Source organism: Chlorocebus sabaeus, unplaced genomic scaffold (genome assembly GCF_047675955.1).
Source record: "Chlorocebus sabaeus isolate Y175 unplaced genomic scaffold, mChlSab1.0.hap1 unalloc_scaffold_33, whole genome shotgun sequence".
Lineage (NCBI taxonomy): Eukaryota > Metazoa > Chordata > Mammalia > Primates > Cercopithecidae > Chlorocebus > Chlorocebus sabaeus.
In genome coordinates, this window is record NW_027327626.1 from 9,038 (window position 1) to 18,545 (window position 9,508).

The 9,508-nt window shown below is 53.6% G+C and overlaps 1 long non-coding RNA gene across 1 annotated transcript; it reads left to right on the top strand.

Annotated features, from left to right (window-relative positions):
• Positions 1-6,474: 6,474 nt before the first annotated feature.
• Positions 6,475-9,298, top strand: LOC140711226 (uncharacterized). The gene is made up of 2 exons (XR_012092379.1): positions 6,475-8,352; positions 8,943-9,298. It is a non-coding gene; the product is annotated as an uncharacterized lncRNA (long non-coding RNA).
• Positions 9,299-9,508: the final 210 nt, after the last annotated feature.

A 9,508-nucleotide genomic window follows, 5' to 3' on the forward strand; every position in this document is an offset into this window, starting at 1 on the left:
GCACGGTGGCTCACGCCTGTCATCCCAGCATTTTGGAAGGCCGAGGCGGGTGGATCACCTGAGGTCGGGAGTTCGAGGCCAGCCTGACCTACATGAAGAAACCCCGTCTCTACTAAAAATACAAAATGAACCGGGCATGGTGGCGCAGGCCTGTAATCCCAGCTACTCGCGGGGCTGACGCAGGAGAATCGCTGGAACCTGGCAAGTGGAGGTTGCAGTGAGCCGAGATGGCACCCTTGCACTCCAGACTGGGCAGCAAGAGCGAAACTCCGTCCCACCGCCCCCGCCCATGCGCGCGCGCGCGCACACACACACACACACACACGCGCGCGCGCGCGCACACACACACAGAAAAAAGAGGGAGAAAAATAGAAAAAGAGAAATTCTTCACACGTGACCCATAAGTGTGTGTTCCCGCGAGTGATTTCTAAGAAATGGCACTGTAGGGACTGAACGCGGTGGCTCACGTCTGTCATCCCAGGACTTTGGGAAGCTGAGGCGGGTGAATCAGGAGGTCAGGAGTTCAAGACCAGCCTGGCCCACATGGTGAAACCCCGTCCCTGCTAAAACTACAAAACTGAGTCGGGCGCGGTGGGGCAGACCCCTGTGGTCCCAGCTACTCGGGAGACAGAGGCGGGAGAATCGCTGGAACCTGGGAGGCGGAGGCGGGGGTTGCAGTGAGCCGAGATCGTCCCACTGCACTACAGCCTGGGCTGTAGAGTGAGTGAGACTCTGTCTCAAAATTACATAAATAAATAAATGGCAAGCAAGAAAGAGAAAATGACAGAAATGGCACTGTATCGCTACTGGGCTGGGACGGCGGTGATGTTCTTCTGGGGAGACACCACGTGGGGCGATGTGTAGTGTGCGGACTCCGATCTTAGTGGTGGAATGTGGATGCTCCGCGATTCACCGTACTGACTAGATTCATGACTGATTCACGACAGGGTGGACCTCGGGGAACACGGTTGAGAAATGGGTACATCGGGAGCAAAATCTGGCCCCGGAACAGGAAGGGAGTGTGATGGGCACTGCCTTCCCCGTGAAATCCACGCTGTGTCCGGGAGCGTGGATGTCATGCACTAACACTCGTTCAGGTATTGCCTCTCCGAGGTCGTGGGTCTGGAGTCTACTCTGACACGCTAATGACTGCACTTCTGTCTTCGGTAGCTCCCACCTCCACCCCTGGCGTCCTCCATGCGCCCGCGCCCCTGGTCGTCCTCTCTTCTCTCTGGGGGAATGGAAGTGCCAGGTGATCCCAGGGGCAGAAACTTTGGCTGTGACCCTGGGGGGTCTGGTCGACCAGTCGCGGGCATCGCGTGGGAGGACTCCCTGGGCCCGGAGACGGCCTGTTTTGAGAGGGATCCGGGAGACGCCGGCGGCGACGCAGTGTGCCTCCGCCGCATCCCCCTCCCCAACCTCCACCCCGACCCAGAGCGATCCATCCTTTGCTTCTTTTTCCGTGACGACTGACACTTGCAGGCATCGGTTGTCTTCGGGCATCACCTAGCGGCCACTGTTACTGAAAGTCGAGGTGGCACGGAGGGAGGTCTCGCCGAAACTTCACCGAGCCTGGGGCAACCGGTTTCTCGCCCTCCCTTCTGGAGGCCCCTCCCTCTCTCCCTCGTTGCCTAGGTAACCTCCGCCCTGGCGGGGGCCCTATTGTTCTTTTTTTTTTTTTTTTTTTTTGAGACGGAGTCTGGCTCTGTAGCCCGGGCTGGACTGCAGTGGCCCGATCTCGGCTCACTGCAAGCTCCGCCTCCCAGGTTTACGCCATTCTCCTGCCTCAGCCTCCGGAGTAGCTGGGACTCCAGGCGCCCGCCACCTCGCCCGGCTAATTTTTTTTTGTATTTTAGTAGAGACGGGGTTTCACCGTGTTAGCCAGGATGGTCTCGATCTCCTGACCTCGTGATCCGCCCGTCTCGGCCTCCCAAAGTGCTGGGATGACAGGCTTGAGCCACCGCGCCCGGCCCCTGTTGTTCTTTTATCGTCGCTTTAGTTTTCTTTGTGTGTTGGTTTCTTTAATGCGCATAGACTCTTCGACTTGGGCTGTATGAGGGGTCAGTTTAATTTTCAAGTCGCCCCCCCCACCACCCCCGCGGCTCCACCCCTCCCCCACGTTCCTTTACCTGAATTTAGTGAGTCAGTGAGGTGGGTTCCCCTCAACCTCCCCACCCCCCGCCTCCCAACATCCTGCTTGGAAACGTTCCGGAGCCAGCCGGGTGTGCCTCCATCTTCTCTCCCCCTCCCCCACCCCTTGCCGGCGATCTCATTCTTGCCAGGCTGACATTTGCATCGGTGGTAGTCAGGCCTCACTCAGTGGCCACCGTTTTTTGAGATGGGGGGGCGGCACGGTCCCACTTCCCCAGAGGCAGCTTGGGCCGATGGCATAGCCCTTGACCCGTGTGGGCAATCGGGCTGGTCTGGAGTTGTGGGGTTTCTCCCCCTCCCGCCTTCGCTCCTCAGGCCTCCCTCCGTAGGAAAGCTTCACCCCGGCTGGGTCTCAATCACCTTTGATCATGATGTTTTCTCTTCTCCTCCCTCCCTCCCGCCAGCATATTTCCACAATGGGAAGGGCGTCACAGCTCTAGTATGGGCCTTCTTAGTACTTGCCCCAAGTAGAAACGCTTTCTGAAAACTAACACTCTGCTCACTTAAGATTTCCAGGGGGCCGGGCGCGGTGGCTCAAGTCTGTCATCCCAGCACTTTGGGAGGCCGAAACGGGTGGATCACGAGGTCAGGAGATCGAGACCATCCTGGCTAACACGGTGAAAACCCGTCTCTACTAAAAAATACAAAAAACTAGCCGGGCGAGGTGGCGGGCGCCTGTAGTCCCAGCTACTCGGGAGGCTGAAGCAGGAGAAAGGCGTGAACCCGGAGGCGGAGCTTGCAGTGAGCTGAGATCCGGCCACTGCCCTCCAGCCTGGGCCACAGAGCAAGACTCCGTCTCAAAAAAAAAAAAAAAAAAAAAAAAAGATTTCCAGGGACGGTGCCTTGGCCCGTGTTTGTTGGCTTGTTTTGTTTTGTTTGTGTTTTTCCTTGTTCTTATTTGTTTCTTTTCAGGTGCAGTAGAAATCCCCAATTTTCGGCCGGGCACGGTGGCTCAAGCCTGTCATCCCAGCACTTTGGGAGGCCGAGACGGGCGGATCACGAGGTCAGGAGATCGAGACCATCCTGGCTAACACGGTGAAACCCCGTCTCTACTAAAATACAAAAAAAAATTAGCCCGGCGAGGTGGCGGGCGCCTGTACTCCCAGCTACTCGGGAGGCTGAGGCAGGAGAATGGCGTGAACTCGGGAGGCGGGGCTTGCAGGGAGCTGAGATCCGGCCACTGCACTCCAGCCTGGGCAACAGAGCCAGACTCCGTCTCAAAAAAAAAAAAAAAAAAAAAAAAAGAAATCCCCAATTTTCAGGAAGACGTGTATTTTCCCCAAGACAGGTTAGCTGCTGTTTTCTCCTGTTGTTAACTAGTGCATTTGTGACTCTCTCGACATGTAGTGAGAGCCGGTTGATGTGTACTATACTTCATGAGATCTTATTTTCTAGAAATCCATAAGCAGATGCTCCTGCTGCTCCTGCTGCTGCTGCTGCTCTTGTTGCTGTTGTTGCTGTTGTTGTTTTCAAAGCATACCCCGGCCACCGTTTATGGGATCAAAAGCATTATAAAATATGTGTAATTATTTCTTGAGCACGCCCTTCCTCCTCCTCTCTCCGTCTCTCTGTCTGTGTCTGTGTCTCTCTTTCTCTGTCTGTCTTCTCCCTCTCTCTCTCTGTGTGCCTCTCTCTCTCTCTCTCCCCCCCCATCTGTTTGCTTCTCTCTCTCTCTGTCTGTTTCTCACTATCTCTCTCTGCCCATCTCTGTCTGTCTCTCTCTCTCTCTCTCTCTCTCTCTGCCTATTTCTCTCTGTGTGTCTGTCTTCTGTCTTACTCTCTTTCTCTTCCTGTCTGTCTGTCTGTCTGTCTCTCTCTGTCTCTCTCTCCCGTCTGTCTGTTTCTCTCTCTCTCTCTCTCTCTCTCTCTCTCTCTCTCTCTCTTTCTGTGTGTTTCTCTCTGTCTCTCTCTGTCCCTCTCTGTCTTTGTCTGTCTGTCTCTCTGTCTGTCTCTGTCTGCCTTCTCTCTCTCTCTCTCTCTCTGCCTGTCTGTTTCTCTCTCTCTCTCTCTCTCTCTCTCTCTCTCTCTGCCTGTCTGTTTCTCTCTCTCTCTCTCTCTCTCTCTCTCTCTCTCTCTGCCTGTCTGTTTGTCTCTCTCTCTCTCTCTCTCTCTCTCTCTCTGCCTGTCTGTCTCTCTCTCTCTCTCTCTCTCTCTCTCTCTCTCTCTCTCTCTCTCTCTGTCTCTCTGTCGCTCGCTCTCTCCGTGTCGGTCTTCTGCCTTAGTCTCTTTCTCTTCCTGTCTGTCTGTCTGTCTCTCTCTCTCTCTCTCTTTCTCTGTCTTTCTCTCCCCCTGTCTGTCTGTTTCTCTCTGTCTCTCTCTCTCCCCCCCTCTTTCTATGCGTTTCTCTCCGTCTCTCTCTGTCCATCTCTGTCTCTCTCTCTCTCTCTCTCTCTCTCTCTCTCTCTCTCTCTCTGCGCCTGTCTCTCTCCCTGTGTCTGTCTTCTGTCTTACTCTATTTCTCTGCCTGTCTTTCAGTCTGTGGCTTTGTCTCTCTCTCCCTGTCTGTGTCTCTCTGTCTCTCTCTGCCTGTGTTTCTCTCACTGTGTCTGTCTTCTGTCTGATTCTCTTTCTCTGCCTGTCGCTCCCTCTTTCTGTCTGTTTCTCTGTCTCAGTGCGTCTCTGTCCCTTTCTCTCTCTCTCTCTCTCTCTCTCTCTCTCTCTCTCTCTCTCTCTCTCTTTCTCTGTCTGTCTTTTGTCTTACTTTGTTTCTCTGCCTGCCTGTGTGCCTGCCTGCCTGTCTGTCTGTCTCTCTCTCTGTCTGTCTCTCTCTCTCCCTTTTGGTCTGTTTCTCTCTGTCTCTCTCTCTGTCTCTCTCTCTCTCTGTCTCTCTCTGTGTGTATCTTTGTATCTCTGTCTGTCTCTCTCTCGCTCTCGCTATCTCCCACCTTCTCTTTCTTTGCCAAAAGAGCTCAAGTACCTCTAATGTAATCCAGTACCAAGGCCTCAATTCTTAACTTTAGACACCCCAGATTTGATCTTCCCACAGAATGCTGTACAGAAGTGGTGAGTTGATTTCTGGACTTGGATACCTCAGAGATACTACATAATAATAAAGATACCACCCTAAAATCTGGGGTTGCTTCTCCCTCGAGTGTCTCAAAAAAATCATACCTCTGTTCACCTAGGATGCTGGGAGGGTTTTCTCAATGTGCCTCTGCCCGTGTCCTAAAGGACCTGGGACCAAGCCCTGTCCGTTCTGTCTCAAATCTGTATCTGCAAGCACTTCTCAAATCTGTATCTGAAAGCACTTCAAAGAACCACTGGCTCTGTGAAAATATCCCAGAAGTGGCTTCGGCCTCTTGGCTAGGAGGCCTAAGCCTGCTGAGACCTTGCCTGCCCAGGATTCTGTGTGAACAAAAGTGCCTCTGCTGAGAGCTGGGATCCTCGGGACCATGCTTGCTAGCGCTGGATGAGTCTCCGGAAGGATGCACGGGACTCCGCAAAGCTGACCTCTCCCAACGAGGTCAAAGGCATCCCTGTGCATTGGCCCGAGGCCTCCAACGTACATCACCCGTCACCATCACCATCACCATCACCATCACCATCACCATCACCGTCAGCATCCTGGCGAGCCTGCCCGAGGCCCCAACTACCGGGAGACACTTGGGAGCCCGGCCTTCCTCGGTTAAAGTCCAAAGGGACGGCGACTTCCATCCACCAGGTCTCCACTGAACTGCGAAGATGCGGAGCGTAGGGCAGAGAGGGGACGTGGAGGGGAGACGTCCTGACAGGCGATGAGTTCCCTAGGCTCTGGCGACCCCAACCACGACCCACGGTCCCGGGCACCCGTGGGACACCATCGCTTTTTCCCTTCCTCTGTCCACAGCCGCCCCCACCCCATCCCATCCCCCACCCCACGCACACGCGCTGGAGGTTACAAAACCACACGGCGTGAATAGAGCCTGACGGAGTGAGAGAGACCATTTCACGAGTCGGGGGGTGGGTCGGGGGGTGGGGGGGGGGTTCTGTAGAGAGCCCGATTCTCCCTCGTGGGTGGCTACAGGCTAGAAATGAATCTCGCTTCTTGGGCGGAGGGGCTTCCTTAGGCAGTCACGTTTCCGGGAGTATCTCTCAAACCCTCCCTTGAGGCCACAAAATAGATTCCACCCCACCCCTCGACGTTTCCCTGTTTTCCCGGGTGCTGGACGTATCCTGTCAAGAGACCCGAGGGTGACTCGTTGCGTTAAACACCTTGATTGGCTTTGTGAGTTTGTTTCTGAGATGCGGTCTCGCTCTGTCCCCCCGACTGGAGTGCAGTGGCATGATCTCAGCTCACTGCAACCTCTGCCTCCCGGGTCCCAGCGATTCTCCTGCCTTCAGCGGCACCATGCCCGGCTCCTCTTTTAATTTGTAGTAGACACGGGGTTTCGCCCTGTTTCACTGCCTTTCACTGTAGAGTCTCGATAAGAGCCACACCTCGTTCTGTGCCACAGAATGACTTCTTTATCATGCCGACTCTGGAAAGCCCGGCCCCTTGTGATCCATTTCAAACCGAGAGTCACCTCATGTTTGGAAAGCGGATCCGCTCCCAAGTTCGGTGGAGGGATGTGACATATGTAGGACGAGGGACTCTCTTTCTTCTGAGTCGGTCTGCACGGTGGGGCCTAGGGCTGGAGCTCTCTCTGTGCGGACCGCTGGCTCCCTCTGCCTGGGGTTCCATCGGCCCCACCCTAGAACGAGGGCCTTGGCAGACTCTGGCCCTTCCTGGCCCTTAAGTCGCTGTCAGAAACCCCATCTCGCGCTCGGATGTCCTGAATGACTGTGGCTTGCGCCTCTCTGGAAACATTTGAAATCTATCCTCTACGCGTGGCCACCTAAAACCACAGGAGCTTGGGACACACGGCCGCCATCCACCTCACTGGTTTTGGGAGAGAATGCTGAAAGTCTCTTGCCGACTCTCTCTCTCTTGACTTGAGTTCTTCACGGGCGTCTGGTTAAGACGCAGTGAGACCAGATGTGTGAACTCAGGCCGGGTGCTGGTGGCTCACGCCTGTAACCCCAACACTTTGGGAGGCCGAGGCCATCCATAGGATCCCTTAGAGGAATCCCCTAACCCCGGGGAAGTTGAGGCTGCAGTGAGCCATAATGGTGTCAGTGCACTCCAGCCTGGGCGAAAGACAGAGCGAGACCCTGTCACAGACAGACAGACAGACAGACAGACAGACAGACAGACAGACACGCAGGCAGGCAGGCAGGCAGGCAGGTAGACAGCAGCTGTATTATGTTCTTCTCAGGGTGGGAAGCAAAAATAACAGCAGACAGCACTTAACGTTTCTGTTGTTGTTCTTGTTTTGGACGGAGTTTTCACTCTTGTTGCCCACGCTGGAGTGCAATGGCCACCATCTCGAGGGATCCGCCTGCCCTCGGCCTCCCAAAGTGCGGGGATGACAGGCGTGAGCGTACCGCACCCGGCTCCCCCCCCCCCCCCATCCGCCCCCCAACCACCACCGCTTGTCTTCCGGACAGTTTTACGGCACAGTGTTTGGTTGGCCTGCTTACATTCATTCTACATAGAAATTTAGGATGTCAGCTTCTGGCCTCATGGACTCCGAGCTGAGGAGTCCCCTGGTCTGTCTATCACAGGACCGTACACGTAAGGAGTAGAAAAACCGCAACGTTCAAAATCAGTAATTTTGTGATACAGAAATACACGGATTCACCCAAAACACGGAAACTTTTACAAATTGTCTTTGTTAGTCCTGATGTCTGTGTCAGTGATTCTTTTAGGTTTGGACCTTGACCGAGAGAATTTCCAGTCGGTCTCTCGTCTCTCGTCTCTCGTCTCTCGTCTCCGGACGGACAGAAGTTCCAGATGATCCGATGGGTGGGGGGGGTCTTAGGCTGTGTGCCCCCAGGGGCCCTGGTCGATTAGTTGTGGGGATCGCCTGGGAGGGCGCGGTGACCCACTGTGCTGTGGGGGCCTCCATCCTTCCGCCTCCCGCCTCCCCCTCCAGGCGATCCCAATTCATTCCAGGCTGACAGTCTCATTGGCAGACGTCGGGCATCACCTAGCGGCCACTGTTACTCTGAAAATGGAGGCCTCAACAGAGGAAGGAAGCTCAGGCCGCCTGCGCACAGCCTGGGGCAACTGTGTCTTCTCCACCGCCCCCGCCCCCACCTCCAAGCTCCCCCCTTCTTGGTTGCCTAGGAAATGGCCACTTTGACGACTGGGCCGGAGTGACCTTTGATCAGGCAGCATAAGTAAGTAAATCAATCAATCAATCAATACATAAATGTAAATACAATACAATTTATGTATTGTATTATGTACAATAAAGTAGTACGGGCGTGGTGGCTCACGCCTGTCCTCCCAGCACTTTGGGAGGCCGAGGCGGGCAGATCACCTGAGGTCGGCAGTTCGAGACCAGCCTGACCCACATGGAGAAACCCCGTCTCTACTGAAAATACCAAATTAGCGGGGCGCAGTGGCACATGCCTGTAATCCCAGCTACTCGGGAAGGGAAACTGAGGCAGGAGAATTGCTTGAACCTGGGAGGCGGAGATCGCAGTGAGGCGAGATGGCGCCATTGCGCTCCAGTCTGAGCAACAGGCGCGAAACTGCGTCTCAAAAAAAAAGCAAAAAACAAAAAAGCAAACCAAAACACAAACAAACTAACAAACACACAAAAAAACACCATTCTCTGTGAAACTGCTTTGTAGTGTGTGTATTCGTCTCACAGAGTTAAACCTTTCTTTTGAATCAGCAGGTTGGAAGGATTTTTTTGTAGAATCTGTCTATGTACATTTAGGAGACCCTTGTGTCGTATGGTGAAAAAATCTTATGTTTTCAGATAAAAACGAGAGAGAAGGTCTTCATGAAACAGCTTTCTGTTGTGTGGATTCCTCATACAGAGTTAAAACTGCCTTTGGATTCAGCAGTTTGGAAGCAGCATGGACATTTGGGAGCCCATTGGGGCCTATTGTGAGAAAGCGAACATCCCCACCCCAGAAATAATAAAGCAGCTCTCTATGATACTGCTTTGTGATGTGTGGATTCATGCCACAGAATTACAACAAATTTTTGATTTAGGAGGTTTGAAGCAGTCTTTCTGTAGAATCCGCGAATATACCTTTGGGAGCCCATTGAGGCCTACTGTGAAAAACCGAATATCCCCAAATGAAAACTAGAAAGAAGCTGTCTCTGAAACTGCTTTGTGGTGTGTGGATTCATCTCACAGAGTGAAACCTTTCTTTTGATATACCAGGTTGGAAGCGCCCCTTTTGTAGAATCTACAAAAGGGCATTTGGGAGCTGTTTGAGGCCTAGGGTGAAAAACAGAAAATCGGTAGATAAAAACTAACAAGAAGCTATCTGCAAAACTGCTTTGCGATGTGTAGATTCCTCTGACAGAGTTACA